The sequence below is a fragment of the Rhinoderma darwinii genome, unplaced genomic scaffold, assembly GCF_050947455.1.
Source record: "Rhinoderma darwinii isolate aRhiDar2 unplaced genomic scaffold, aRhiDar2.hap1 Scaffold_2122, whole genome shotgun sequence".
NCBI classification, from domain to species: domain Eukaryota; kingdom Metazoa; phylum Chordata; class Amphibia; order Anura; family Rhinodermatidae; genus Rhinoderma; species Rhinoderma darwinii.
The window spans coordinates 33,075-59,265 of record NW_027462459.1 but is presented as its reverse complement, the minus strand read 5'-3'; the positions used below and the strand labels follow the sequence as shown (position 1 = coordinate 59,265).

General features: G+C 47.8%; 19 non-coding genes across 19 annotated transcripts; all 19 read left to right on the top strand.

Annotated features, from left to right (window-relative positions):
* The first annotated feature begins 282 nt into the window (after positions 1-282).
* LOC142701583 (U2 spliceosomal RNA) lies at positions 283-473 on the top strand. The gene has a single exon (XR_012866925.1). It is a non-coding gene; the product is annotated as a U2 spliceosomal RNA (small nuclear RNA).
* Positions 474-1,589: 1,116 nt separating this feature from the next.
* On the top strand, positions 1,590-1,780 carry LOC142701580 (U2 spliceosomal RNA). The gene has a single exon (XR_012866922.1). It is a non-coding gene; the product is annotated as a U2 spliceosomal RNA (small nuclear RNA).
* Positions 1,781-2,898: 1,118 nt separating this feature from the next.
* Positions 2,899-3,089, top strand: LOC142701578 (U2 spliceosomal RNA). The gene has a single exon (XR_012866921.1). It is a non-coding gene; the product is annotated as a U2 spliceosomal RNA (small nuclear RNA).
* A 1,130-nt stretch (positions 3,090-4,219) lies between these two features.
* Positions 4,220-4,410, top strand: LOC142701552 (U2 spliceosomal RNA). The gene has a single exon (XR_012866897.1). It is a non-coding gene; the product is annotated as a U2 spliceosomal RNA (small nuclear RNA).
* Positions 4,411-5,525: 1,115 nt separating this feature from the next.
* LOC142701582 (U2 spliceosomal RNA) lies at positions 5,526-5,716 on the top strand. Its single transcript, XR_012866924.1, has one exon. It is a non-coding gene; the product is annotated as a U2 spliceosomal RNA (small nuclear RNA).
* Positions 5,717-6,835: 1,119 nt separating this feature from the next.
* Positions 6,836-7,026, top strand: LOC142701581 (U2 spliceosomal RNA). Its single transcript, XR_012866923.1, has one exon. It is a non-coding gene; the product is annotated as a U2 spliceosomal RNA (small nuclear RNA).
* A 1,114-nt stretch (positions 7,027-8,140) lies between these two features.
* LOC142701577 (U2 spliceosomal RNA) lies at positions 8,141-8,331 on the top strand. The gene has a single exon (XR_012866920.1). It is a non-coding gene; the product is annotated as a U2 spliceosomal RNA (small nuclear RNA).
* A 1,119-nt stretch (positions 8,332-9,450) lies between these two features.
* On the top strand, positions 9,451-9,641 carry LOC142701575 (U2 spliceosomal RNA). Its single transcript, XR_012866918.1, has one exon. It is a non-coding gene; the product is annotated as a U2 spliceosomal RNA (small nuclear RNA).
* A 1,124-nt stretch (positions 9,642-10,765) lies between these two features.
* Positions 10,766-10,956, top strand: LOC142701574 (U2 spliceosomal RNA). The gene has a single exon (XR_012866917.1). It is a non-coding gene; the product is annotated as a U2 spliceosomal RNA (small nuclear RNA).
* Positions 10,957-12,229: 1,273 nt separating this feature from the next.
* On the top strand, positions 12,230-12,420 carry LOC142701573 (U2 spliceosomal RNA). Its single transcript, XR_012866916.1, has one exon. It is a non-coding gene; the product is annotated as a U2 spliceosomal RNA (small nuclear RNA).
* Positions 12,421-13,544: 1,124 nt separating this feature from the next.
* Positions 13,545-13,735, top strand: LOC142701572 (U2 spliceosomal RNA). The gene has a single exon (XR_012866915.1). It is a non-coding gene; the product is annotated as a U2 spliceosomal RNA (small nuclear RNA).
* A 1,272-nt stretch (positions 13,736-15,007) lies between these two features.
* LOC142701571 (U2 spliceosomal RNA) lies at positions 15,008-15,198 on the top strand. Its single transcript, XR_012866914.1, has one exon. It is a non-coding gene; the product is annotated as a U2 spliceosomal RNA (small nuclear RNA).
* Positions 15,199-16,473: 1,275 nt separating this feature from the next.
* Positions 16,474-16,664, top strand: LOC142701570 (U2 spliceosomal RNA). The gene has a single exon (XR_012866913.1). It is a non-coding gene; the product is annotated as a U2 spliceosomal RNA (small nuclear RNA).
* Positions 16,665-17,929: 1,265 nt separating this feature from the next.
* On the top strand, positions 17,930-18,120 carry LOC142701586 (U2 spliceosomal RNA). The gene has a single exon (XR_012866928.1). It is a non-coding gene; the product is annotated as a U2 spliceosomal RNA (small nuclear RNA).
* A 1,264-nt stretch (positions 18,121-19,384) lies between these two features.
* Positions 19,385-19,575, top strand: LOC142701569 (U2 spliceosomal RNA). Its single transcript, XR_012866912.1, has one exon. It is a non-coding gene; the product is annotated as a U2 spliceosomal RNA (small nuclear RNA).
* A 1,278-nt stretch (positions 19,576-20,853) lies between these two features.
* On the top strand, positions 20,854-21,044 carry LOC142701585 (U2 spliceosomal RNA). Its single transcript, XR_012866927.1, has one exon. It is a non-coding gene; the product is annotated as a U2 spliceosomal RNA (small nuclear RNA).
* Positions 21,045-22,318: 1,274 nt separating this feature from the next.
* LOC142701587 (U2 spliceosomal RNA) lies at positions 22,319-22,510 on the top strand. The gene has a single exon (XR_012866929.1). It is a non-coding gene; the product is annotated as a U2 spliceosomal RNA (small nuclear RNA).
* A 1,252-nt stretch (positions 22,511-23,762) lies between these two features.
* Positions 23,763-23,953, top strand: LOC142701567 (U2 spliceosomal RNA). The gene has a single exon (XR_012866911.1). It is a non-coding gene; the product is annotated as a U2 spliceosomal RNA (small nuclear RNA).
* A 1,263-nt stretch (positions 23,954-25,216) lies between these two features.
* LOC142701566 (U2 spliceosomal RNA) lies at positions 25,217-25,407 on the top strand. The gene has a single exon (XR_012866910.1). It is a non-coding gene; the product is annotated as a U2 spliceosomal RNA (small nuclear RNA).
* The last annotated feature ends 784 nt before the right edge of the window (positions 25,408-26,191 follow it).

Sequence of the window (26,191 nt, the reverse complement as noted above, 5' to 3'; positions counted from 1 at the left end):
GACATCATAATGGGGCCTCAGAGATAAAAGCCTGGGCCCAGGCAGTGTTGGTCAGTGCTGCTCAGCAGGCAGCACTGGACTGGATTAAAGCTGATACAAGGTGTGAAAGGAGAAGGGGTGGCAGTGGGCATGCACTTACTGCTGCTGCTGCTGCTGCCAGTGTTTGCACGGCAGGAGGGCATTTGGGCGTTGCCAGGAAGGCGTTTTTATGTCGATTCCTCCTCTTTCAGCACTGCATTGTGGTGCAAGCAAAAGAAGCAAAACGCGCGGCACGTTCGGGTTATCGCTTCTCGGCTTTTTGGCTAAGATCAAGTGTAGTATCTGTTCTTATCAGTTTAATATCTGATACGTCCCCTATCTGGGGACCATATATTAAATGGATTTTTAGAACAGGGAGATGGAAATAGAGCTTGCTCTGTCCACTCCACGCATTGACCTGGTATTGCAGTATTTCCAGGACCGGTGCACCCTTTCCTTATGTGTTTACTAAAATCAGATTCCAAAAGTGCTTTTTGTGTTTGCCATTGTTTTTGTCTTTCGGATGGGATCTCCCCTTTTAATCCCATTATTTCAACACCTGTTGGACAATGCATTTGTACAGTCATGTGTGATAATGAGCTAATTTATTAAATGCAATTAATTAATACATTGCCACCTCTTGTTTTGTGTCGTCTGTGTTTCTGTGTTTCCGGCATTTCACATTGGAACAGCTCATTCACCTTCCTTGTCTTCTCTCCGCCCTCCCTCCTAGGTAGGTTAAAGAGCTGCACCTGAGCCAGCCACTGATTGATGCAGCACCATAGTCAAATAGTGGAGTGGAGTAGGGGAACAGCAAACAGCCATTAAAGCAGCCAGCCCGCCCGCCCGCCCGCCCGTCACAATGGACCTACCTGTGTACACTAGATGGATGTGATGGAATGTACTGTGGTCCCTACATTTCAAGAAGAAGTAAGAATTGCAGTTGCAACAAACCCTTGCTTGCCTACAAAGAGAGCAGCAATTTGGATTTGTTACTATGTTACCTGGAAGAATAACAAACTGTGCAAGGATGGAGGTTGTAGGAGCAAGGAGAACAAGTTGTCTGTAAAGTTGGTGGATGCCTATTTTCCATTTTGCAGTCCCTTGTCTCCCTCTTGTGGCCTCCTGGAGGCAACTAGCTGTGCAAAAAAAAGACAGCCTGGGGGCCGGCTGTTGCAGTGTTGCCCTCTCAGGCAACACTGAGTGACTGACTGAGCCGCACCGTCTTATATAAAGTTCAGACGGAACTTTGCACGTGTCATAGTGGAGACCTCAGGAGCCAGAGCCAGCTTTCTGACATCATAATGGGGCCTCAGAGATAAAAGCCTGGGCCCAGGCAGTGTTGGTCAGTGCTGCTCAGCAGGCAGCACTGGACTGGATTAAAGCTGATACAAGGTGTGAAAGGAGAAGGGGTGGCAGTGGGCATGCACTTACTGCTGCTGCTGCCAGTGTTTGCACGGCAGGAGGGCATTTGGGCGTTGCCAGGAAGGCGTTTTTATGTTGATTCCTCCTCTTTCAGCACTGCATTGTGGTGCAAGCAAAAGAAGCAAAACGCGCGGCACGTTCGGGTTATCGCTTCTCGGCCTTTTGGCTAAGATCAAGTGTAGTATCTGTTCTTATCAGTTTAATATCTGATACGTCCCCTATCTGGGGACCATATATTAAATGGATTTTTAGAACAGGGAGATGGAAATAGAGCTTGCTCTGTCCACTCCACGCATTGACCTGGTATTGCAGTATTTCCAGGACCGGTGCACCCTTTCCTTATGTGTTTACTAAAATCAGATTCCAAAAGTGCTTTTTGTGTTTGCCATTGTTTTTGTCTTTCGGATGGGATCTCCCCTTTTAATCCCATTATTTCAACACCTGTTGGACAATGCATTTGTACAGTCATGTGTGATAATGAGCTAATTTATTAAATGCAATTAATTAATACATTGCCACCTCTTGTTTTGTGTCGTCTGTGTTTCTGTGTTTCCGGCATTTCACATTGGAACAGCTCATTCACCTCCCTTGTCTTCTCTCCGCCCTCCCTCCTAGGTAGGTTAAAGAGCTGCACCTGAGCCAGCCACTGATTGATGCAGCACCATAGTCAAATAGTGGAGTGGAGTAGGGGAACAGCAAACAGACATTAAAGCAGCCAGCCCGCCCGCCCGCCCGTCACAATGGACCTACCTGTGTACACTAGATGGATGTGATGGAATGTACTGTGGTCCCTACATTTCAAGAAGAAGTAAGAATTGCAGTTGCAACAAACCCTTGCTTGCCTACAAAGAGAGCAGCAATTTGGATTTGTTACTATGTTACCTGGAAGAATAACAAACTGTGCAAGGATGGAGGTTGTAGGAGCAAGGAGAACAAGTTGTCTGTAAAGTTGGTGGATGCCTATTTTCCATTTTGCAGTCCCTTGTCTCCCTCTTGTGGCCTCCTGGAGGCAACTAGCTGTGCAAAAAAAAGACAGCCTGGGGGCCGGCTGTTGCAGTGTTGCCCTCTCAGGCAACACTGAGTGACTGACTGAGCCGCACCGTCTTATATAAAGTTCAGACGGAACTTTGCACGTGTCATAGTGGAGACCTCAGGAGCCAGAGCCAGCTTTCTGACATCATAATGGGGCCTCAGAGATAAAAGCCTGGGCCCAGGCAGTGTTGGTCAGTGCTGCTCAGCAGGCAGCACTGGACTGGATTAAAGCTGATACAAGGTGTGAAAGGAGAAGGGGTGGCAGTGGGCATGCACTTACTGCTGCTGCTGCTGCTGCCAGTGTTTGCACGGCAGGAGGGCATTTGGGCGTTGCCAGGAAGGCGTTTTTATGTCGATTCCTCCTCTTTCAGCACTGCATTGTGGTGCAAGCAAAAGAAGCAAAACGCGCGGCACGTTCGGGTTATCGCTTCTCGGCCTTTTGGCTAAGATCAAGTGTAGTATCTGTTCTTATCAGTTTAATATCTGATACGTCCCCTATCTGGGGACCATATATTAAATGGATTTTTAGAACAGGGAGATGGAAATAGAGCTTGCTCTGTCCACTCCACGCATTGACCTGGTATTGCAGTATTTCCAGGACCGGTGCACCCTTTCCTTATGTGTTTACTAAAATCAGATTCCAAAAGTGCATTTTGTGTTTGCCATTGTTTTTGTCTTTCGGATGGGATCTCCCCTTTTAATCCCATTATTTCAACACCTGTTGGACAATGCATTTGTACAGTCATGTGTGATAATGAGCTAATTTATTAAATGCAATTAATTAATACATTGCCACCTCTTGTTTTGTGTCGTCTGTGTTTCTGTGTTTCCGGCATTTCACATTGGAACAGCTCATTCACCTTCCTTGTCTTCTCTCCGCCCTCCCTCATAGGTAGGTTAAAGAGCTGCACCTGAGCCAGCCACTGATTGATGCAGCACCATAGTCAAATAGTGGAGTGGAGTAGGGGAACAGCAAACAGCCATTAAAGCAGCCAGCCCGCCCGCCCGCCCGTCACAATGGACCTACCTGTGTACACTAGATGGATGTGATGGAATGTACTGTGGTCCCTACATTTCAAGAAGAAGTAAGAATTGCAGTTGCAACAAACCCTTGCTTGCCTACAAAGAGAGCAGCAATTTGGATTTGTTACTATGTTACCTGGAAGAATAACAAACTGTGCAAGGATGGAGGTTGTAGGAGCAAGGAGAACAAGTTGTCTGTAAAGTTGGTGGATGCCTATTTTCCATTTTGCAGTCCCTTGTCTCCCTCTTGTGGCCTCCTGGAGGCAACTAGCTGTGCAAAGAAAAGACAGCCTGGGGGCCGGCTGTTGCAGTGTTGCCCTCTCAGGCAACACTGAGTGACTGACTGAGCCGCACCGTCTTATATAAAGTTCAGACGGAACTTTGCACGTGTCATAGTGGAGACCTCAGGAGCCAGAGCCAGCTTTCTGACATCATAATGGGGCCTCAGAGATAAAAGCCTGGGCCCAGGCAGTGTTGGTCAGTGCTGCTCAGCAGGCAGCACTGGACTGGATTAAAGCTGATACAAGGTGTGAAAGGAGAAGGGGTGGCAGTGGGCATGCACTTACTGCTGCTGCTGCTGCTGCTGCTGCTGCTGCCAGTGTTTGCACGGCAGGAGGGCATTTGGGCGTTGCCAGGAAGGCGTTTTTATGTCGATTCCTCCTCTTTCAGCACTGCATTGTGGTGCAAGCAAAAGAAGAAAAACGCGCGGCACGTTCGGGTTATCGCTTCTCGGCCTTTTGGCTAAGATCAAGTGTAGTATCTGTTCTTATCAGTTTAATATCTGATATGTCCCCTATCTGGGGACCATATATTAAATGGATTTTTAGAACAGGGAGATGGAAATAGAGCTTGCTCTGTCCACTCCACGCATTGACCTGGTATTGCAGTATTTCCAGGACCGGTGCACCCTTTCCTTATGTGTTTACTAAAATCAGATTCCAAAAGTGCTTTTTGTGTTTGCCATTGTTTTTGTCTTTCGGATGGGATCTCCCCTTTTAATCCCATTATTTCAACACCTGTTGGACAATGCATTTGTACAGTCATGTGTGATAATGAGCTAATTTATTAAATGCAATTAATTAATACATTGCCACCTCTTGTTTTGTGTCGTCTGTGTTTCTGTGTTTCCGGCATTTCACATTGGAACAGCTCATTCACCTTCCTTGACTTCTCTCCGCCCTCCCTCATAGGTAGGTTAAAGAGCTGCACCTGAGCCAGCCACTGATTGATGCAGCACCATAGTCAAATAGTGGAGTGGAGTAGGGGAACAGCAAACAGCCATTAAAGCAGCCAGCCCGCCCGCCCGCCCGTCACAATGGACCTACCTGTGTACACTAGATGGATGTGATGGAATGTACTGTGGTCCCTACATTTCAAGAAGAAGTAAGAATTGCAGTTGCAACAAACCCTTGCTTGCCTACAAAGAGAGCAGCAATTTGGATTTGTTACTATGTTACCTGGAAGAATAACAAACTGTGCAAGGATGGAGGTTGTAGGAGCAAGGAGAACAAGTTGTCTGTAAAGTTGGTGGATGCCTATTTTCCATTTTGCAGTCCCTTGTCTCCCTCTTGTGGCCTCCTGGAGGCAACTAGCTGTGCAAAGAAAAGACAGCCTGGGGGCCGGCTGTTGCAGTATTGCCCTCTCAGGCAACACTGAGTGACTGACTGAGCCGCACCGTCTTATATAAAGTTCAGACGGAACTTTGCACGTGTCATAGTGGAGACCTCAGGAGCCAGAGCCAGCTTTCTGACATCATAATGGGGCCTCAGAGATAAAAGCCTGGGCCCAGGCAGTGTTGGTCAGTGCTGCTCAGCAGGCAGCACTGGACTGGATTAAAGCTGATACAAGGTGTGAAAGGAGAAGGGGTGGCAGTGGGCATGCACTTACTGCTGCTGCTGCTGCCAGTGTTTGCACGGCAGGAGGGCATTTGGGCGTTGCCAGGAAGGCGTTTTTATGTCGATTCCTCCTCTTTCAGCACTGCATTGTGGTGCAAGCAAAAGAAGCAAAACGCGCGGCACGTTCGGGTTATCGCTTCTCGGCTTTTTGGCTAAGATCAAGTGTAGTATCTGTTCTTATCAGTTTAATATCTGATACGTCCCCTATCTGGGGACCATATATTAAATGGATTTTTAGAACAGGGAGATGGAAATAGAGCTTGCTCTGTCCACTCCACGCATTGACCTGGTATTGCAGTATTTCCAGGACCGGTGCACCCTTTCCTTATGTGTTTACTAAAATCAGATTCCAAAAGTGCTTTTTGTGTTTGCCATTGTTTTTGTCTTTCGGATGGGATCTCCCCTTTTAATCCCATTATTTCAACACCTGTTGGACAATGCATTTGTACAGTCATGTGTGATAATGAGCTAATTTATTAAATGCAATTAATTAATACATTGCCACCTCTTGTTTTGTGTCGTCTGTGTTTCTGTGTTTCCGGCATTTCACATTGGAACAGCTCATTCACCTTCCTTGTCTTCTCTCCGCCCTCCCTCCTAGGTAGGTTAAAGAGCTGCACCTGAGCCAGCCACTGATTGATGCAGCACCATAGTCAAATAGTGGAGTGGAGTAGGGGAACAGCAAACAGCCATTAAAGCAGCCAGCCCGCCCGCCCGCCCGCCCGTCACAATGGACCTACCTGTGTACACTAGATGGATGTGATGGAATGTACTGTGGTCCCTACATTTCAAGAAGAAGTAAGAATTGCAGTTGCAACAAACCCTTGCTTGCCTACAAAGAGAGCAGCAATTTGGATTTGTTACTATGTTACCTGGAAGAATAACAAACTGTGCAAGGATGGAGGTTGTAGGAGCAAGGAGAACAAGTTGTCTGTAAAGTTGGTGGATGCCTATTTTCCATTTTGCAGTCCCTTGTCTCCCTCTTGTGGCCTCCTGGAGGCAACTAGCTGTGCAAAAAAAAGACAGCCTGGGGGCCGGCTGTTGCAGTGTTGCCCTCTCAGGCAACACTGAGTGACTGACTGAGCCGCACCGTCTTATATAAAGTTCAGACGGAACTTTGCACGTGTCATAGTGGAGACCTCAGGAGCCAGAGCCAGCTTTCTGACATCATAATGGGGCCTCAGAGATAAAAGCCTGGGCCCAGGCAGTGTTGGTCAGTGCTGCTCAGCAGGCAGCACTGGACTGGATTAAAGCTGATACAAGGTGTGAAAGGAGAAGGGGTGGCAGTGGGCATGCACTTACTGCTGCTGCTGCTGCCAGTGTTTGCACGGCAGGAGGGCATTTGGGCGTTGCCAGGAAGGCGTTTTTATGTTGATTCCTCCTCTTTCAGCACTGCATTGTGGTGCAAGCAAAAGAAGCAAAACGCGCGGCACGTTCGGGTTATCGCTTCTCGGCCTTTTGGCTAAGATCAAGTGTAGTATCTGTTCTTATCAGTTTAATATCTGATACGTCCCCTATCTGGGGACCATATATTAAATGGATTTTTAGAACAGGGAGATGGAAATAGAGCTTGCTCTGTCCACTCCACGCATTGACCTGGTATTGCAGTATTTCCAGGACCGGTGCACGCTTTCCTTATGTGTTTACTAAAATCAGATTCCAAAAGTGCTTTTTGTGTTTGCCATTGTTTTTGTCTTTCGGATGGGATCTCCCCTTTTAATCCCATTATTTCAACACCTGTTGGACAATGCATTTGTACAGTCATGTGTGATAATGAGCTAATTTATTAAATGCAATTAATTAATACATTGCCACCTCTTGTTTTGTGTCGTCTGTGTTTCTGTGTTTCCGGCATTTCACATTGGAACAGCTCATTCACCTTCCTTGTCTTCTCTCCGCCCTCCCTCATAGGTAGGTTAAAGAGCTGCACCTGAGCCAGCCACTGATTGATGCAGCACCATAGTCAAATAGTGGAGTGGAGTAGGGGAACAGCAAACAGCCATTAAAGCAGCCAGCCCGCCCGCCCGCCCGTCACAATGGACCTACCTGTGTACACTAGATGGATGTGATGGAATGTACTGTGGTCCCTACATTTCAAGAAGAAGTAAGAATTGCAGTTGCAACAAACCCTTGCTTGCCTACAAAGAGAGCAGCAATTTGGATTTGTTACTATGTTACCTGGAAGAATAACAAACTGTGCAAGGATGGAGGTTGTAGGAGCAAGGAGAACAAGTTGTCTGTAAAGTTGGTGGATGCCTATTTTCCATTTTGCAGTCCTTGTCTCCCTCTTGTGGCCTCCTGGAGGCAACTAGCTGTGCAAAAAAAAGACAGCCTGGGGGCCGGCTGTTGCAGTGTTGCCCTCTCAGGCAACACTGAGTGACTGACTGAGCCGCACCGTCTTATATAAAGTTCAGACGGAACTTTGCACGTGTCATAGTGGAGACCTCAGGAGCCAGAGCCAGCTTTCTGACATCATAATGGGGCCTCAGAGATAAAAGCCTGGGCCCAGGCAGTGTTGGTCAGTGCTGCTCAGCAGGCAGCACTGGACTGGATTAAAGCTGATACAAGGTGTGAAAGGAGAAGGGGTGGCAGTGGGCATGCACTTACTGCTGCTGCTGCTGCCAGTGTTTGCACGGCAGGAGGGCATTTGGGCGTTGCCAGGAAGGCGTTTTTATGTCGATTCCTCCTCTTTCAGCACTGCATTGTGGTGCAAGCAAAAGAAGCAAAACGCGCGGCACGTTCGGGTTATCGCTTCTCGGCCTTTTGGCTAAGATCAAGTGTAGTATCTGTTCTTATCAGTTTAATATCTGATACGTCCCCTATCTGGGGACCATATATTAAATGGATTTTTAGAACAGGGAGATGGAAATAGAGCTTGCTCTGTCCACTCCACGCATTGACCTGGTATTGCAGTATTTCCAGGACCGGTGCACCCTTTCCTTATGTGTTTACTAAAATCAGATTCCAAAAGTGCTTTTTGTGTTTGCCATTGTTTTTGTCTTTCGGATGGGATCTCCCCTTTTAATCCCATTATTTCAACACCTGTTGGACAATGCATTTGTACAGTCATGTGTGATAATGAGCTAATTTATTAAATGCAATTAATTAATACATTGCCACCTCTTGTTTTGTGTCGTCTGTGTTTCTGTGTTTCCGGCATTTCACATTGGAACAGCTCATTCACCTTCCTTGTCTTCTCTCCGCCCTCGCTCCTAGGTAGGTTAAAGAGCTGCACCTGAGCCAGCCACTGATTGATGCAGCACCATAGTCAAATAGTGGAGTGGAGTAGGGGAACAGCAAACAGCCATTAAAGCAGCCCGCCCGCCCGTTACAATGGACCTACCTGTGTACACTAGATGGATGTGATGGAATGTACTGTGGTCCCTACATTTCAAGAAGAAGTAAGAATTGCAGTTGCAACAAACCCTTGCTTGCCTACAAAGAGAGCAGCAATTTGGATTTGTTACTATGTTACCTGGAAGAATAACAAACTGTGCAAGGATGGAGGTTGTAGGAGCAAGGAGAACAAGTTGTCTGTAAAGTTGGTGGATGCCTATTTTCCATTTTGCAGTCCCTTGTCTCCCTCTTGTGGCCTCCTGGAGGCAACTAGCTGTGCAAAAAAAAGACAGCCTGGGGGCCGGCTGTTGCAGAGTTGCCCTCTCAGGCAACACTGAGTGACTGACTGAGCCGCACCGTCTTATATAAAGTTCAGACGGAACTTTGCACGTGTCATAGTGGAGACCTCAGGAGCCAGAGCCAGCTTTCTGACATCATAATGGGGCCTCAGAGATAAAAGCCTGGGCCCAGGCAGTGTTGGTCAGTGCTGCTCAGCAGGCAGCACTGGACTGGATTAAAGCTGATACAAGGTGTGAAAGGAGAAGGGGTGGCAGTGGGCATGCACTTACTGCTGCTGCTGCTGCTGCTGCTGCTGCCAGTGTTTGCACGGCAGGAGGGCATTTGGGCGTTGCCAGGAAGGCGTTTTTATGTCGATTCCTCCTCTTTCAGCACTGCATTGTGGTGCAAGCAAAAGAAGCAAAACGCGCGGCACGTTCGGGTTATCGCTTCTCGGCCTTTTGGCTAAGATCAAGTGTAGTATCTGTTCTTATCAGTTTAATATCTGATACGTCCCCTATCTGGGGACCATATATTAAATGGATTTTTAGAACAGGGAGATGGAAATAGAGCTTGCTCTGTCCACTCCACGCATTGACCTGGTATTGCAGTATTTCCAGGACCGGTGCACCCTTTCCTTATGTGTTTACTAAAATCAGATTCCAAAAGTGCTTTTTGTGTTTGCCATTGTTTTTGTCTTTCGGATGGGATCTCCCCTTTTAATCCCATTATTTCAACACCTGTTGGACAATGCATTTGTACAGTCATGTGTGATAATGAGCTAATTTATTAAATGCAATTAATTAATACATTGCCACCTCTTGTTTTGTGTCGTCTGTGTTTCTGTGTTTCCGGCATTTCACATTGGAACAGCTCATTCACCTTCCTTGTCTTCTCTCCGCCCTCCCTCCTAGGTAGGTTAAAGAGCTGCACCTGAGCCAGCCACTGATTGATGCAGCACCATAGTCAAATAGTGGAGTGGAGTAGGGGAACAGCAAACAGACATTAAAGCAGCCAGCCCGCCCGCCCGCCCGTCACAATGGACCTACCTGTGTACACTAGATGGATGTGATGGAATGTACTGTGGTCCCTACATTTCAAGAAGAAGTAAGAATTGCAGTTGCAACAAACCCTTGCTTGCCTACAAAGAGAGCAGCAATTTGGATTTGTTACTATGTTACCTGGAAGAATAACAAACTGTGCAAGGATGGAGGTTGTAGGAGCAAGGAGAACAAGTTGTCTGTAAAGTTGGTGGATGCCTATTTTCCATATTGCAGTCCCTTGTCTCCCTCTTATGGCCTCCTGGAGGCAACTAGCTGTGCAAAAAAAAGACAGCCTGGGGGCCGGCTGTTGCAGTGTTGCCCTCTCAGGCAACACTGAGTGACTGACTGAGCCGCACCGTCTTATATAAAGTTCAGACGGAACTTTGCACGTGTCATAGTGGAGACCTCAGGAGCCAGAGCCAGCTTTCTGACATCATAATGGGGCCTCAGAGATATAAGCCTGGGCCCAGGTAGTGTTGGTCAGTGCTGCTCAGCAGGCAGCACTGGACTGGATTAAAGCTGATACAAGGTGTGAAAGGAGAAGGGGTGGCAGTGGGCATGCACTTACTGCTGCTGCTGCTGCTGCTGCTGCCAGTGTTTGCACGGCAGGAGGGCATTTGGGCGTTGCCAGGAAGGCGTTTTTATGTTGATTCCTCCTCTTTCAGCACTGCATTGTGGTGCAAGCAAAAGAAGCAAAACGCGCGGCACGTTCGGGTTATCGCTTCTCGGCCTTTTGGCTAAGATCAAGTGTAGTATCTGTTCTTATCAGTTTAATATCTGATACGTCCCCTATCTGGGGACCATATATTAAATGGATTTTTAGAACAGGGAGATGGAAATAGAGCTTGCTCTGTCCACTCCACGCATTGACCTGGTATTGCAGTATTTCCAGGACCGGTGCACCCTTTCCTTATGTGTTTACTAAAATCAGATTCCAAAAGTGCTTTTTGTGTTTGCCATTGTTTTTGTCTTTCGGATGGGATCTCCCCTTTTAATCCCATTATTTCAACACCTGTTGGACAATGCATTTGTACAGTCATGTGTGATAATGAGCTAATTTATTAAATGCAATTAATTAATACATTGCCACCTCTTGTTTTGTGTCGTCTGTGTTTCTGTGTTTCCGGCATTTCACATTGGAACAGCTCATTCACCTTCCTTGTCTTCTCTCCGCCCTCCCTCCTAGGTAGGTTAAAGAGCTGCACCTGAGCCAGCCACTGATTGATGCAGCACCATAGTCAAATAGTGGAGTGGAGTAGGGGAACAGCAAACAGCCATTAAAGCAGCCAGCCCGCCCGCCCGCCCGCCCGTCACAATGGACCTACCTGTGTACACTAGATGGATGTGATGGAATGTACTGTGGTCCCTACATTTCAAGAAGAAGTAAGAATTGCAGTTGCAACAAACCCTTGCTTGCCTACAAAGAGAGCAGCAATTTGGATTTGTTACTATGTTACCTGGAAGAATAACAAACTGTGCAAGGATGGAGGTTGTAGGAGCAAGGAGAACAAGTTGTCTGTAAAGTTGGTGGATGCCTATTTTCCATTTTGCAGTCCCTTGTCTCCCTCTTGTGGCCTCCTGGAGGCAACTAGCTGTGCAAAAAAAAGACAGCCTGGGGGCCGGCTGTTGCAGTGTTGCCCTCTCAGGCAACACTGAGTGACTGACTGAGCCGCACCGTCTTATATAAAGTTCAGACGGAACTTTGCACGTGTCATAGTGGAGACCTCAGGAGCCAGAGCCAGCTTTCTGACATCATAATGGGGCCTCAGAGATAAAAGCCTGGGCCCAGGCAGTGTTGGTCAGTGCTGCTCAGCAGGCAGCACTGGACTGGATTAAAGCTGATACAAGGTGTGAAAGGAGAAGGGGTGGCAGTGGGCATGCACTTACTGCTGCTGCTGCTGCTGCTGCTGCCAGTGTTTGCACGGCAGGAGGGCATTTGGGCGTTGCCAGGAAGGCGTTTTTATGTCGATTCCTCCTCTTTCAGCACTGCATTGTGGTGCAAGCAAAAGAAGCAAATCCTGTCTTGCTTCCTCTCCGGCCTTTATTCTCCTCCCGCTTAGTAGCTGTGAGTGTGTGTGAGCCTGCAGGGCCCCATGGAATTGCCTAGGAGTAGGCTGAATCGCTGCAAGGGGTGAACAGCAGTATTGGGCAGGCTCGGTCAACGCGCGGCCCGTTCGGGTTATCGCTTCTCGGCCTTTTGGCTAAGATCAAGTGTAGTATCTGTTCTTATCAGTTTAATATCTGATACGTCCCCTATCTGGGGACCATATATTAAATGGATTTTTAGAACAGGGAGATGGAAATAGAGCTTGCTCTGTCCACTCCACGCATTGACCTGGTATTGCAGTATTTCCAGGACCGGTGCACCCTTTCCTTATGTGTTTACTAAAATCAGATTCCAAAAGTGCTTTTTGTGTTTGCCATTGTTTTTGTCTTTCGGATGGGATCTCCCCTTTTAATCCCATTATTTCAACACCTGTTGGACAATGCATTTGTACAGTCATGTGTGATAATGAGCTAATTTATTAAATGCAATTAATTAATACATTGCCACCTCTTGTTTTGTGTCGTCTGTGTTTCTGTGTTTCCGGCATTTCACATTGGAACAGCTCATTCACCTTCCTTGTCTTCTCTCCGCCCTCCCTCCTAGGTAGGTTAAAGAGCTGCACCTGAGCCAGCCACTGATTGATGCAGCACCATAGTCAAATAGTGGAGTGGAGTAGGGGAACAGCAAACAGACATTAAAGCAGCCAGCCCGCCCGCCCGCCCGTCACAATGGACCTACCTGTGTACACTAGATGGATGTGATGGAATGTACTGTGGTCCCTACATTTCAAGAAGAAGTAAGAATTGCAGTTGCAACAAACCCTTGCTTGCCTACAAAGAGAGCAGCAATTTGGATTTGTTACTATGTTACCTGGAAGAATAACAAACTGTGCAAGGATGGAGGTTGTAGGAGCAAGGAGAACAAGTTGTCTGTAAAGTTGGTGGATGCCTATTTTCCATATTGCAGTCCCTTGTCTCCCTCTTATGGCCTCCTGGAGGCAACTAGCTGTGCAAAAAAAAGACAGCCTGGGGGCCGGCTGTTGCAGTGTTGCCCTCTCAGGCAACACTGAGTGACTGACTGAGCCGCACCGTCTTATATAAAGTTCAGACGGAACTTTGCACGTGTCATAGTGGAGACCTCAGGAGCCAGAGCCAGCTTTCTGACATCATAATGGGGCCTCAGAGATATAAGCCTGGGCCCAGGTAGTGTTGGTCAGTGCTGCTCAGCAGGCAGCACTGGACTGGATTAAAGCTGATACAAGGTGTGAAAGGAGAAGGGGTGGCAGTGGGCATGCACTTACTGCTGCTGCTGCTGCTGCTGCTGCCAGTGTTTGCACGGCAGGAGGGCATTTGGGCGTTGCCAGGAAGGCGTTTTTATGTTGATTCCTCCTCTTTCAGCACTGCATTGTGGTGCAAGCAAAAGAAGCAAAACGCGCGGCACGTTCGGGTTATCGCTTCTCGGCCTTTTGGCTAAGATCAAGTGTAGTATCTGTTCTTATCAGTTTAATATCTGATACGTCCCCTATCTGGGGACCATATATTAAATGGATTTTTAGAACAGGGAGATGGAAATAGAGCTTGCTCTGTCCACTCCACGCATTGACCTGGTATTGCAGTATTTCCAGGACCGGTGCACCCTTTCCTTATGTGTTTACTAAAATCAGATTCCAAAAGTGCTTTTTGTGTTTGCCATTGTTTTTGTCTTTCGGATGGGATCTTCCCTTTTAATCCCATTATTTCAACACCTGTTGGACAATGCATTTGTACAGTCATGTGTGATAATGAGCTAATTTATTAAATGCAATTAATTAATACATTGCCACCTCTTGTTTTGTGTCGTCTGTGTTTCTGTGTTTCCGGCATTTCACATTGGAACAGCTCATTCACCTTCCTTGTCTTCTCTCCGCCCTCCCTCCTAGGTAGGTTAAAGAGCTGCACCTGAGCCAGCCACTGATTGATGCAGCACCATAGTCAAATAGTGGAGTGGAGTAGGGGAACAGCAAACAGCCATTAAAGCAGCCAGCCCGCCCGCCCGCCCCCCGTCACAATGGACCTACCTGTGTACACTAGATGGATGTGATGGAATGTACTGTGGTCCCTACATTTCAAGAAGAAGTAAGAATTGCAGTTGCAACAAACCCTTGCTTGCCTACAAAGAGAGCAGCAATTTGGATTTGTTACTATGTTACCTGGAAGAATAACAAACTGTGCAAGGATGGAGGTTGTAGGAGCAAGGAGAACAAGTTGTCTGTAAAGTTGGTGGATGCCTATTTTCCATTTTGCAGTCCCTTGTCTCCCTCTTGTGGCCTCCTGGAGGCAACTAGCTGTGCAAAAAAAAGACAGCCTGGGGGCCGGCTGTTGCAGTGTTGCCCTCTCAGGCAACACTGAGTGACTGACTGAGCCGCACCGTCTTATATAAAGTTCAGACGGAACTTTGCACGTGTCATAGTGGAGACCTCAGGAGCCAGAGCCAGCTTTCTGACATCATAATGGGGCCTCAGAGATAAAAGCCTGGGCCCAGGCAGTGTTGGTCAGTGCTGCTCAGCAGGCAGCACTGGACTGGATTAAAGCTGATACAAGGTGTGAAAGGAGAAGGGGTGGCAGTGGGCATGCACTTACTGCTGCTGCTGCTGCTGCTGCTGCCAGTGTTTGCACGGCAGGAGGGCATTTGGGCGTTGCCAGGAAGGCGTTTTTATGTCGATTCCTCCTCTTTCAGCACTGCATTGTGGTGCAAGCAAAAGAAGCAAATCCTGTCTTGCTTCCTCTCCGGCCTTTATTCTCCTCCCGCTTAGTAGCTGTGAGTGTGTGTGAGCCTGCAGGGCCCCATGGAATTGCCTAGGAGTAGGCTGAATCGCTGCAAGGGGTGAACAGCAGTATTGGGCAGGCTCGGTCAACGCGCGGCCCGTTCGGGTTATCGCTTCTCGGCCTTTTGGCTAAGATCAAGTGTAGTATCTGTTCTTATCAGTTTAATATCTGATACGTCCCCTATCTGGGGACCATATATTAAATGGATTTTTAGAACAGGGAGATGGAAATAGAGCTTGCTCTGTCCACTCCACGCATTGACCTGGTATTGCAGTATTTCCAGGACCGGTGCACCCTTTCCTTATGTGTTTACTAAAATCAGATTCCAAAAGTGCTTTTTGTGTTTGCCATTGTTTTTGTCTTTCGGATGGGATCTCCCCTTTTAATCCCATTATTTCAACACCTGTTGGACAATGCATTTGTACAGTCATGTGTGATAATGAGCTAATTTATTAAATGCAATTAATTAATACATTGCCACCTCTTGTTTTGTGTCGTCTGTGTTTCTGTGTTTCCGGCATTTCACATTGGAACAGCTCATTCACCTTCCTTGTCTTCTCTCCGCCCTCCCTCCTAGGTAGGTTAAAGAGCTGCACCTGAGCCAGCCACTGATTGATTCAGCACCATAGTCAAATAGTGGAGTGGAGTAGGGGAACAGCAAACAGCCATTAAAGCAGCCAGCCCGCCCGCCCGCCCGTCACAATGGACCTACCTGTGTACACTAGATGGATGTGATGGAATGTACTGTGGTCCCTACATTTCAAGAAGAAGTAAGAATTGCAGTTGCAACAAATCCTTGCTTGCCTACAAAGAGAGCAGCAATTTGGATTTGTTACTATGTTACCTGGAAGAATAACAAACTGTGCAAGGATGGAGGTTGTAGGAGCAAGGAGAACAAGTTGTCTGTAAAGTTGGTAGATGCCTATTTTCCATTTTGCAGTCCCTTATCTCCCTCTTGTGGCCTCCTGGAGGCAACTAGCTGTGCAAAAAAAAGACAGCCTGGGGGCCGGCTGTTGCAGTGTTGCCCTCTCAGGCAACACTGAGTGACTGACTGAGCCGCACCGTCTTATATAAAGTTCAGACGGAACTTTGCACGTGTCATAGTGGAGACCTCAGGAGCCAGAGCCAGCTTTCTGACATCATAATGGGGCCTCAGAGATAAAAGCCTGGGCCCAGGCAGTGTTGGTCAGTGCTGCTCAGCAGGCAGCACTGGACTGGATTAAAGCTGATACAAGGTGTGAAAGGAGAAGGGGTGGCAGTGGGCATGCACTTACTGCTGCTGCTGCTGCTGCTGCTGCTGCTGCCAGTGTTTGCACGGCAGGAGGGCATTTGGGCGTTGCCAGGAAGGCGTTTTTATGTCGATTCCTCCTCTTTCAGCACTGCATTGTGGTGCAAGCAAAAGAAGCAAATCCTGTCTTGCTTCCTCTCCGGCCTTTATTCACCTCCCGCTTAGTAGCTGTGAGTGTGTGTGAGCCTGCAGGGCCCCATGGAATTGCCTAGGAGTAGGCTGAATCGCTGCAAGGGGTGAACAGCAGTATTGGGCAGGCTCGGTCAACGCGCGGCCCGTTCGGGTTATCGCTTCTCGGCCTTTTGGCTAAGATCAAGTGTAGTATCTGTTCTTATCAGTTTAATATCTGATACGTCCCCTATCTGGGGACCATATATTAAATGGATTTTTAGAACAGGGAGATGGAAATAGAGCTTGCTCTGTCCACTCCACGCATTGACCTGGTATTGCAGTATTTCCAGGACCGGTGCACCCTTTCCTTATGTGTTTACTAAAATCAGATTCCAAAAGTGCTTTTTGTGTTTGCCATTGTTTTTGTCTTTCGGATGGGATCTCCCCTTTTAATCCCATTATTTCAACACCTGTTGGACAATGCATTTGTACAGTCATGTGTGATAATGAGCTAATTTATTAAATGCAATTAATTAATACATTGCCACCTCTTGTTTTGTGTCGTCTGTGTTTCTGTGTTTCCGGCATTTCACATTGGAACAGCTCATTCACCTTCCTTGTCTTCTCTCCGCCCTCCCTCCTAGGTAGGTTAAAGAGCTGCACCTGAGCCAGCCACTGATTGATGCAGCACCATAGTCAAATAGTGGAGTGGAGTAGGGGAACAGCAAACAGCCATTAAAGCAGCCAGCCCGCCCGCCCGTCACAATGGACCTACCTGTGTACACTAGATGGATGTGATGGAATGTACTGTGGTCCCTACATTTCAAGAAGAAGTAAGAATTGCAGTTGCAACAAACCCTTGCTTGCCTACAAAGAGAGCAGCAATTTGGATTTGTTACTATGTTACCTGGAAGAATAACAAACTGTGCAAGGATGGAGGTTGTAGGAGCAAGGAGAACAAGTTGTCTGTAAAGTTGGTGGATGCCTATTTTCCTTTTTGCAGTCCCTTGTCTCCCTCTTGTGGCCTCCTGGAGGCAACTAGCTGTGCAAAAAAAAGACAGCCTGGGGGCCGGCTGTTGCAGTGTTGCCCTCTCAGGCAACACTGAGTGACTGACTGAGCCGCACCGTCTTATATAAAGTTCAGACGGAACTTTGCACGTGTCATAGTGGAGACCTCAGGAGCCAGAGCCAGCTTTCTGACATCATAATGGGGCCTCAGAGATAAAAGCCTGGGCCCAGGCAGTGTTGGTCAGTGCTGCTCAGCAGGCAGCACTGGACTGGATTAAAGCTGATACAAGGTGTGAAAGGAGAAGGGGTGGCAGTGGGCATGCACTTACTGCTGCTGCTGCTGCTGCTGCTGCCAGTGTTTGCACGGCAGGAGGGCATTTGGGCGTTGCCAGGAAGGCGTTTTTATGTCGATTCCTCCTCTTTCAGCACTGCATTGTGGTGCAAGCAAAAGAAGCAAATCCTGTCTTGCTTCCTCTCCGGCCTTTATTCACCTCCCGCTTAGTAGCTGTGAGTGTGTGTGAGCCTGCAGGGCCCCATGGAATTGCCTAGGAGTAGGCTGAATCGCTGCAAGGGGTGAACAGCAGTATTGGGCAGGCTCGGTCAACGCGCGGCCCGTTCGGGTTATCGCTTCTCGGCCTTTTGGCTAAGATCAAGTGTAGTATCTGTTCTTATCAGTTTAATATCTCATACGTCCCCTATCTGGGGACCATATATTAAATGGATTTTTAGAACAGGGAGATGGAAATAGAGCTTGCTCTGTCCACTCCACGCATTGACCTGGTATTGCAGTATTTCCAGGACCGGTGCACCCTTTCCTTATGTGTTTACTAAAATCAGATTCCAAAAGTGCTTTTTGTGTTTGCCATTGTTTTTGTCTTTCGGATGGGATCTCCCCTTTTAATCCCATTATTTCAACACCTGTTGGACAATGCATTTGTACAGTCATGTGTGATAATGAGCTAATTTATTAAATGCAATTAATTAATACATTGCCACCTCTTGTTTTGTGTCGTCTGTGTTTCTGTGTTTCCGGCATTTCACATTGGAACAGCTCATTCACCTTCCTTGTCTTCTCTCCGCCCTCCCTCCTAGGTAGGTTAAAGAGCTGCACCTGAGCCAGCCACTGATTGATGCAGCACCATAGTCAAATAGTGGAGTGGAGTAGGGGAACAGCAAACAGCCATTAAAGCAGCCCGCCCGCCCGCCCGTCACAATGGACCTACCTGTGTACACTAGATGGATGTGATGGAATGTACTGTGGTCCCTACATTTCAAGAAGAAGTAAGAATTGCAGTTGCAACAAACCCTTGCTTGCCTACAAAGAGAGCAGCAATTTGGATTTGTTACTATGTTACCTGGAAGAATAACAAACTGTGCAAGGATGGAGGTTGTAGGAGCAAGGAGAACAAGTTGTCTGTAAAGTTGGTGGATGCCTATTTTCCATTTGCAGTCCCTTGTCTCCCTCTTGTGGCCTCCTGGAGGCAACTAGCTGTGCAAAAAAAAGACAGCCTGGGGGCCGGCTGTTGCAGTGTTGCCCTCTCAGGCAACACTGAGTGACTGACTGAGCCGCACCGTCTTATATAAAGTTCAGACGGAACTTTGCACGTGTCATAGTGGAGACCTCAGGAGCCAGAGCCAGCTTTCTGACATCATAATGGGGCCTCAGAGATAAAAGCCTGGGCCCAGGCAGTGTTGGTCAGTGCTGCTCAGCAGGCAGCACTGGACTGGATTAAAGCTGATACAAGGTGTGAAAGGAGAAGGGGTGGCAGTGGGCATGCACTTACTGCTGCTGCTGCTGCTGCTGCTGCCAGTGTTTGCACGGCAGGAGGGCATTTGGGCGTTGCCAGGAAGGCGTTTTTATGTCGATTCCTCCTCTTTCAGCACTGCATTGTGGTGCAAGCAAAAGAAGCAAATCCTGTCTTGCTTCCTCTCCGGCCTTTATTCACCTCCCGCTTAGTAGCTGTGAGTGTGTGTGAGCCTGCAGGGCCCCATGGAATTGCCTAGGAGTAGGCTGAATCGCTGCAAGGGGTGAACAGCAGTATTGGGCAGGCTAGGTCAACGCGCGGCCCATTCGGGTTATCGCTTCTCGGCCTTTTGGCTAAGATCAAGTGTAGTATCTGTTCTTATCAGTTTAATATCTGATACGTCCCCTATCTGGGGACCATATATTAAATGGATTTTTAGAACAGGGAGATGGAAATAGAGCTTGCTCTGTCCACTCCACGCATTGACCTGGTATTGCAGTATTTCCAGGACCGGTGCACCCTTTCCTTATGTGTTTACTAAAATCAGATTCCAAAAGTGCTTTTTGTGTTTGCCATTGTTTTTGTCTTTCGGATGGGATCTCCCCTTTTAATCCCATTATTTCAACACCTGTTGGACAATGCATTTGTACAGTCATGTGTGATAATGAGCTAATTTATTAAATGCAATTAATTAATACATTGCCACCTCTTGTTTTGTGTCGTCTGTGTTTCTGTGTTTCCGGCATTTCACATTGGAACAGCTCATTCACCTTCCTTGTCTTCTCTCCGCCCTCCCTCCTAGGTAGGTTAAAGAGCTGCACCTGAGCCAGCCACTGATTGATGCAGCACCATAGTCAAATAGTGGAGTGGAGTAGGGGAACAGCAAACAGCCATTAAAGCAGCCAGCCCGCCCGCCCGCCCGTCACAATGGACCTACCTGTGTACACTAGATGGATGTGATGGAATGTACTGTGGTCCCTACATTTCAAGAAGAAGTAAGAATTGCAGTTGCAACAAATCCTTGCTTGCCTACAAAGAGAGCAGCAATTTGGATTTGTTACTATGTTACCTGGAAGAATAACAAACTGTGCAAGGATGGAGGTTGTAGGAGCAAGGAGAACAAGTTGTCTGTAAAGTTGGTGGATGCCTATTTTCCATTTTGCAGTCCCTTGTCTCCCTCTTGTGGCCTCCTGGAGGCAACTAGCTGTGCAAAAAAAAGACAGCCTGGGGGCCGGCTGTTGCAGTGTTGCCCTCTCAGGCAACACTGAGTGACTGACTGAGCCGCACCGTCTTATATAAAGTTCAGACGGAACTTTGCACGTGTCATAGTGGAGACCTCAGGAGCCAGAGCCAGCTTTCTGACATCATAATGGGGCCTCAGAGATAAAAGCCTGGGCCCAGGCAGTGTTGGTCAGTGCTGCTCAGCAGGCAGCACTGGACTGGATTAAAGCTGATACAAGGTGTGAAAGGAGAAGGGGTGGCAGTGGGCATGCACTTACTGCTGCTGCTGCTGCTGCTGCTGCTGCTGCTGCCAGTGTTTGCACGGCAGGAGGGCATTTGGGCGTTGCCAGGAAGGCGTTTTTATGTCGATTCCTCCTCTTTCAGCACTGCATTGTGGTGCAAGCAAAAGAAGCAAATCCTGTCTTGCTTCCTCTCCGGCCTTTATTCACCTCCCGCTTAGTAGCTGTGAGTGTGTGTGAGCCTGCAGGGCCCCATGGAATTGCCTAGGAGTAGGCTGAATCGCTGCAAGGGGTGAACAGCAGTATTGGGCAGGCTCGGTCAACGCGCGGCCCGTTCGGGTTATCGCTTCTCGGCCTTTTGGCTAAGATCAAGTGTAGTATCTGTTCTTATCAGTTTAATATCTCATACGTCCCCTATCTGGGGACCATATATTAAATGGATTTTTAGAACAGGGAGATGGAAATAGAGCTTGCTCTGTCCACTCCACGCATTGACCTGGTATTGCAGTATTTCCAGGACCGGTGCACCCTTTCCTTATGTGTTTACTAAAATTAGATTCCAAAAGTGCTTTTTGTGTTTGCATTGTTTTTGTCTTTCGGATGGGATCTCCCCTTTTAATCCCATTATTTCAACACCTGTTGGACAATGCATTTGTACAGTCATGTGTGATAATGAGCTAATTTATTAAATGCAATTAATTAATACATTGCCACCTCTTGTTTTGTGTCGTCTGTGTTTCTGTGTTTCCGGCATTTCACATTGGAACAGCTCATTCACCTTCCTTGTCTTCTCTCCGCCCTCCCTCCTAGGTAGGTTAAAGAGCTGCACCTGAGCCAGCCACTGATTGATGCAGCACCATAGTCAAATAGTGGAGTGGAGTAGGGGAACAGCAAACAGCCATTAAAGCAGCCAGCCCGCCCGCCCGCCCGTCACAATGGACCTACCTGTGTACACTAGATGGATGTGATGGAATGTACTGTGGTCCCTACATTTCAAGAAGAAGTAAGAATTGCAGTTGCAACAAACCCTTGCTTGCCTACAAAGAGAGCAGCAATTTGGATTTGTTACTATGTTACCTGGAAGAATAACAAACTGTGCAAGGATGGAGGTTGTAGGAGCAAGGAGAACAAGTTGTCTGTAAAGTTGGTGGATGCCTATTTTCCATTTTGCAGTCCCTTGTCTCCCTCTTGTGGCCTCCTGGAGGCAACTAGCTGTGCAAAAAAAAGACAGCCTGGGGGCCGGCTGTTGCAGTGTTGCCCTCTCAGGCAACACTGAGTGACTGACTGAGCCGCACCGTCTTATATAAAGTTCAGACGGAACTTTGCACGTGTCATAGTGGAGACCTCAGGAGCCAGAGCCAGCTTTCTGACATCATAATGGGGCCTCAGAGATAAAAGCCTGGGCCCAGGCAGTGTTGGTCAGTGCTGCTCAGCAGGCAGCACTGGACTGGATTAAAGCTGATACAAGGTGTGAAAGGAGAAGGGGTGGCAGTGGGCATGCACTTACTGCTGCTGCTGCTGCTGCTGCTGCTGCTGCCAGTGTTTGCACGGCAGGAGGGCATTTGGGCGTTGCCAGGAAGGCGTTTTTATGTCGATTCCTCCTCTTTCAGCACTGCATTGTGGTGCAAGCAAAAGAAGCAAATCCTGTCTTGCTTCCTCTCCGGCCTTTATTCACCTCCCGCTTAGTAGCTGTGAGTGTGTGTGAGCCTGCAGGGCCCCATGGAATTGCCTAGGAGTAGGCTGAATCGCTGCAAGGGGTGAACAGCAGTATTGGGCAGGCTCGATCAACGCGCGGCCCGTTCGGGTTATCGCTTCTCGGCCTTTTGGCTAAGATCAAGTGTAGTATCCTGTTCTTATCAGTTTAATATCTGATACGTCCCCTATCTGGGGACCATATATTAAATGGATTTTTAGAACAGGGAGATGGAAATAGAGCTTGCTCTGTCCACTCCACGCATTGACCTGGTATTGCAGTATTTCCAGGACCGGTGCACCCTTTCCTTATGTGTTTACTAAAATCAGATTCCAAAAGTGCTTTTTGTGTTTGCCATTGTTTTTGTCTTTCGGATGGGATCTCCCCTTTTAATCCCATTATTTCAACACCTGTTGGACAATGCATTTGTACAGTCATGTGTGATAATGAGCTAATTTATTAAATGCAATTAATTTATACATTGCCACCTCTTGTTTTGTGTCGTCTGTGTTTCTGTGTTTCCGGCATTTCACATTGGAACAGCTCATTCACCTTCCTTGTCTTCTCTCCGCCCTCCCTCCTAGGTAGGTTAAAGAGCTGCACCTGAGCCAGCCACTGATTGATGCAGCACCATAGTCAAATAGTGGAGTGGAGTAGGGGAACAGCAAACAGCCATTAAAGCAGCCAGCCCGCCCGCCCGTCACAATGGACCTACCTGTGTACACTAGATGGATGTGATGGAATGTACTGTGGTCCCTACATTTCAAGAAGAAGTAAGAATTGCAGTTGCAACAAACCCTTGCTTGCCTACAAAGAGAGCAGCAATTTGGATTTGTTACTATGTTACCTGGAAGAATAACAAACTGTGCAAGGATGGAGGTTGTAGGAGCAAGGAGAACAAGTTGTCTGTAAAGTTGGTGGATGCCTATTTTCCATTTTGCAGTCCCTTGTCTCCCTCTTGTGGCCTCCTGGAGGCAACTAGCTGTGCAAAAAAAAGACAGCCTGGGGGCCGGCTGTTGTAGTGTTGCCCTCTCAGGCAACACTGAGTGACTGACTGAGCCGCACCGTCTTATATAAAGTTCAGACGGAACTTTGCACGTGTCATAGTGGAGACCTCAGGAGCCAGAGCCAGCTTTCTGACATCAAATGGGGCCTCAGAGATAAAAGCCTGGGCCCAGGCAGTGTTGGTCAGTGCTGCTCAGCAGGCAGCACTGGACTGGATTAAAGCTGATACAAGGTGTGAAAGGAGAAGGGGTGGCAGTGGGCATGCACTTACTGCTGCTGCTGCCAGTGTTTGCACGGCAGGAGGGCATTTGGGCGTTGCCAGGAAGGCGTTTTTATGTCGATTCCTCCTCTTTCAGCACTGCATTGTGGTGCAAGCAAAAGAAGCAAATCCTGTCTTGCTTCCTCTCCGGCCTTTATTCACCTCCCGCTTAGTAGCTGTGAGTGTGTGTGAGCCTGCAGGGCCCCATGGAATTGCCTAGGAGTAGGCTGAATCGCTGCAAGGGGTGAACAGCAGTATTGGGCAGGCTCGGTCAACGCGTGGCCCGTTCGGGTTATCGCTTCTCGGCCTTTTGGCTAAGATCAAGTGTAGTATCTGTTCTTATCAGTTTAATATCTGATACGTCCCCTATCTGGGGACCATATATTAAATGGATTTTTAGAACAGGGAGATGGAAATAGAGCTTGCTCTGTCCACTCCACGCATTGACCTGGTATTGCAGTATTTCCAGGACCGGTGCACCCTTTCCTTATGTGTTTACTAAAATCAGATTCCAAAAGTGCTTTTTGTGTTTGCCATTGTTTTTGTCTTTCGGATGGGATCTCCCCTTTTAATCCCATTATTTCAACACCTGTTGGACAATGCATTTGTACAGTCATGTGTGATAATGAGCTAATTTATTAAATGCAATTAATTAATACATTGCCACCTCTTGTTTTGTGTCGTCTGTGTTTCTGTGTTTCCGGCATTTCACATTGGAACAGCTCATTCACCTTCCTTGTCTTCTCTCCGCCCTCCCTCCTAGGTAGGTTAAAGAGCTGCACCTGAGCCAGCCACTGATTGATGCAGCACCATAGTCAAATAGTGGAGTGGAGTAGGGGAACAGCAAACAGCCATTAAAGCAGCCAGCCCGCCCGCCCGCCCGTCACAATGGACCTACCTGTGTACACTAGATGGATGTGATGGAATGTACTGTGGTCCCTACATTTCAAGAAGAAGTAAGAATTGCAGTTGCAACAAACCCTTGCTTGCCTACAAAGAGAGCAGCAATTTGGATTTGTTACTATGTTACCTGGAAGAATAACAAACTGTGCAAGGATGGAGGTTGTATGAGCAAGGAGAACAAGTTGTCTGTAAAGTTGGTGGATGCCTATTTTCCATTTTGCAGTCCCTTGTCTCCCTCTTGTGGCCTCCTGGAGGCAACTAGCTGTGCAAAAAAAAGACAGCCTGGGGGCCGGCTGTTGAAGTGTTGCCCTCTCAGGCAACACTGAGTGACTGACTGAGCCGCACCGTCTTATATAAAGTTCAGACGGAACTTTGCACGTGTCATAGTGGAGACCTCAGGAGCCAGAGCCAGCTTTCTGACATCATAATGGGGCCTCAGAGATAAAAGCCTGGGCCCAGGCAGTGTTGGTCAGTGCTGCTCAGCAGGCAGCACTGGACTGGATTAAAGCTGATACAAGGTGTGAAAGGAGAAGGGGTGGCAGTGGGCATGCACTTACTGCTGCTGCTGCTGCTGCCAGTGTTTGCACGGCAGGAGGGCATTTGGGCGTTGCCAGGAAGGCGTTTTTATGTCGATTCCTCCTCTTTCAGCACTGCATTGTGGTGCAAGCAAAAGAAGCAAATCCTGTCTTGCTTCCTCTCCGGCCTTTATTCACCTCCCGCTTAGTAGCTGTGAGTGTGTGTGAGCCTGCAGGGCCCCATGGAATTGCCTAGGAGTAGGCTGAATCGCTGCAAGGGGTGAACAGCAGTATTGGGCAGGCTCAGTCAACGCGCGGCTTGTTCGGGTTATCGCTTCTCGGCCTTTTGGCTAAGATCAAGTGTAGTATCTGTTCTTATCAGTTTAATATCTGATACGTCCCCTATCTGGGGACCATATATTAAATGGATTTTTAGAACAGGGAGATGGAAATAGAGCTTGCTCTGTCCACTCCACGCATTGACCTGGTATTGCAGTATTTCCAGGACCGGTGCACCCTTTCCTTATGTGTTTACTAAAATCAGATTCCAAAAGTGCTTTTTGTGTTTGCCATTGTTTTTGTCTTTCGGATGGGATCTCCCCTTTTAATCCCATTATTTCAACACCTGTTGGACAATGCATTTGTACAGTCATGTGTGATAATGAGCTAATTTATTAAATGCAATTAATTAATACATTGCCACCTCTTGTTTTGTGTCGTCTGTGTTTCTGTGTTTCCGGCATTTCACATTGGAACAGCTCATTCACCTTCCTTGTCTTCTCTCCGCCCTCCCTCCTAGGTAGGTTAAAGAGCTGCACCTGAGCCAGCCACTGATTGATTCAGCACCATAGTCAAATAGTGGAGTGGAGTAGGGGAACAGCAAACAGCCATTAAAGCAGCCAGCCCGCCCGCCCGCCCGTCACAATGGACCTACCTGTGTACACTAGATGGATGTGATGGAATGTACTGTGGTCCCTACATTTCAAGAAGAAGTAAGAATTGCAGTTGCAACAAACCCTTGCTTGCCTACAAAGAGAGCAGCAATTTGGATTTGTTACTATGTTACCTGGAAGAATAACAAACTGTGCAAGGATGGAGGTTGTAGGAGCAAGGAGAACAAGTTGTCTGTAAAGTTGGTGGATGCCTATTTTCCATTTTGCAAGTCCCTTGTCTCCCTCTTGTGGCCTCCTGGAGGCAACTAGCTGTGCAAAAAAAAGACAGCCTGGGGGCCGGCTGTTGCAGTGTTGCCCTCTCAGGCAACACTGAGTGACTGACTGAGGCGCACCGTCTTATATAAAGTTCAGA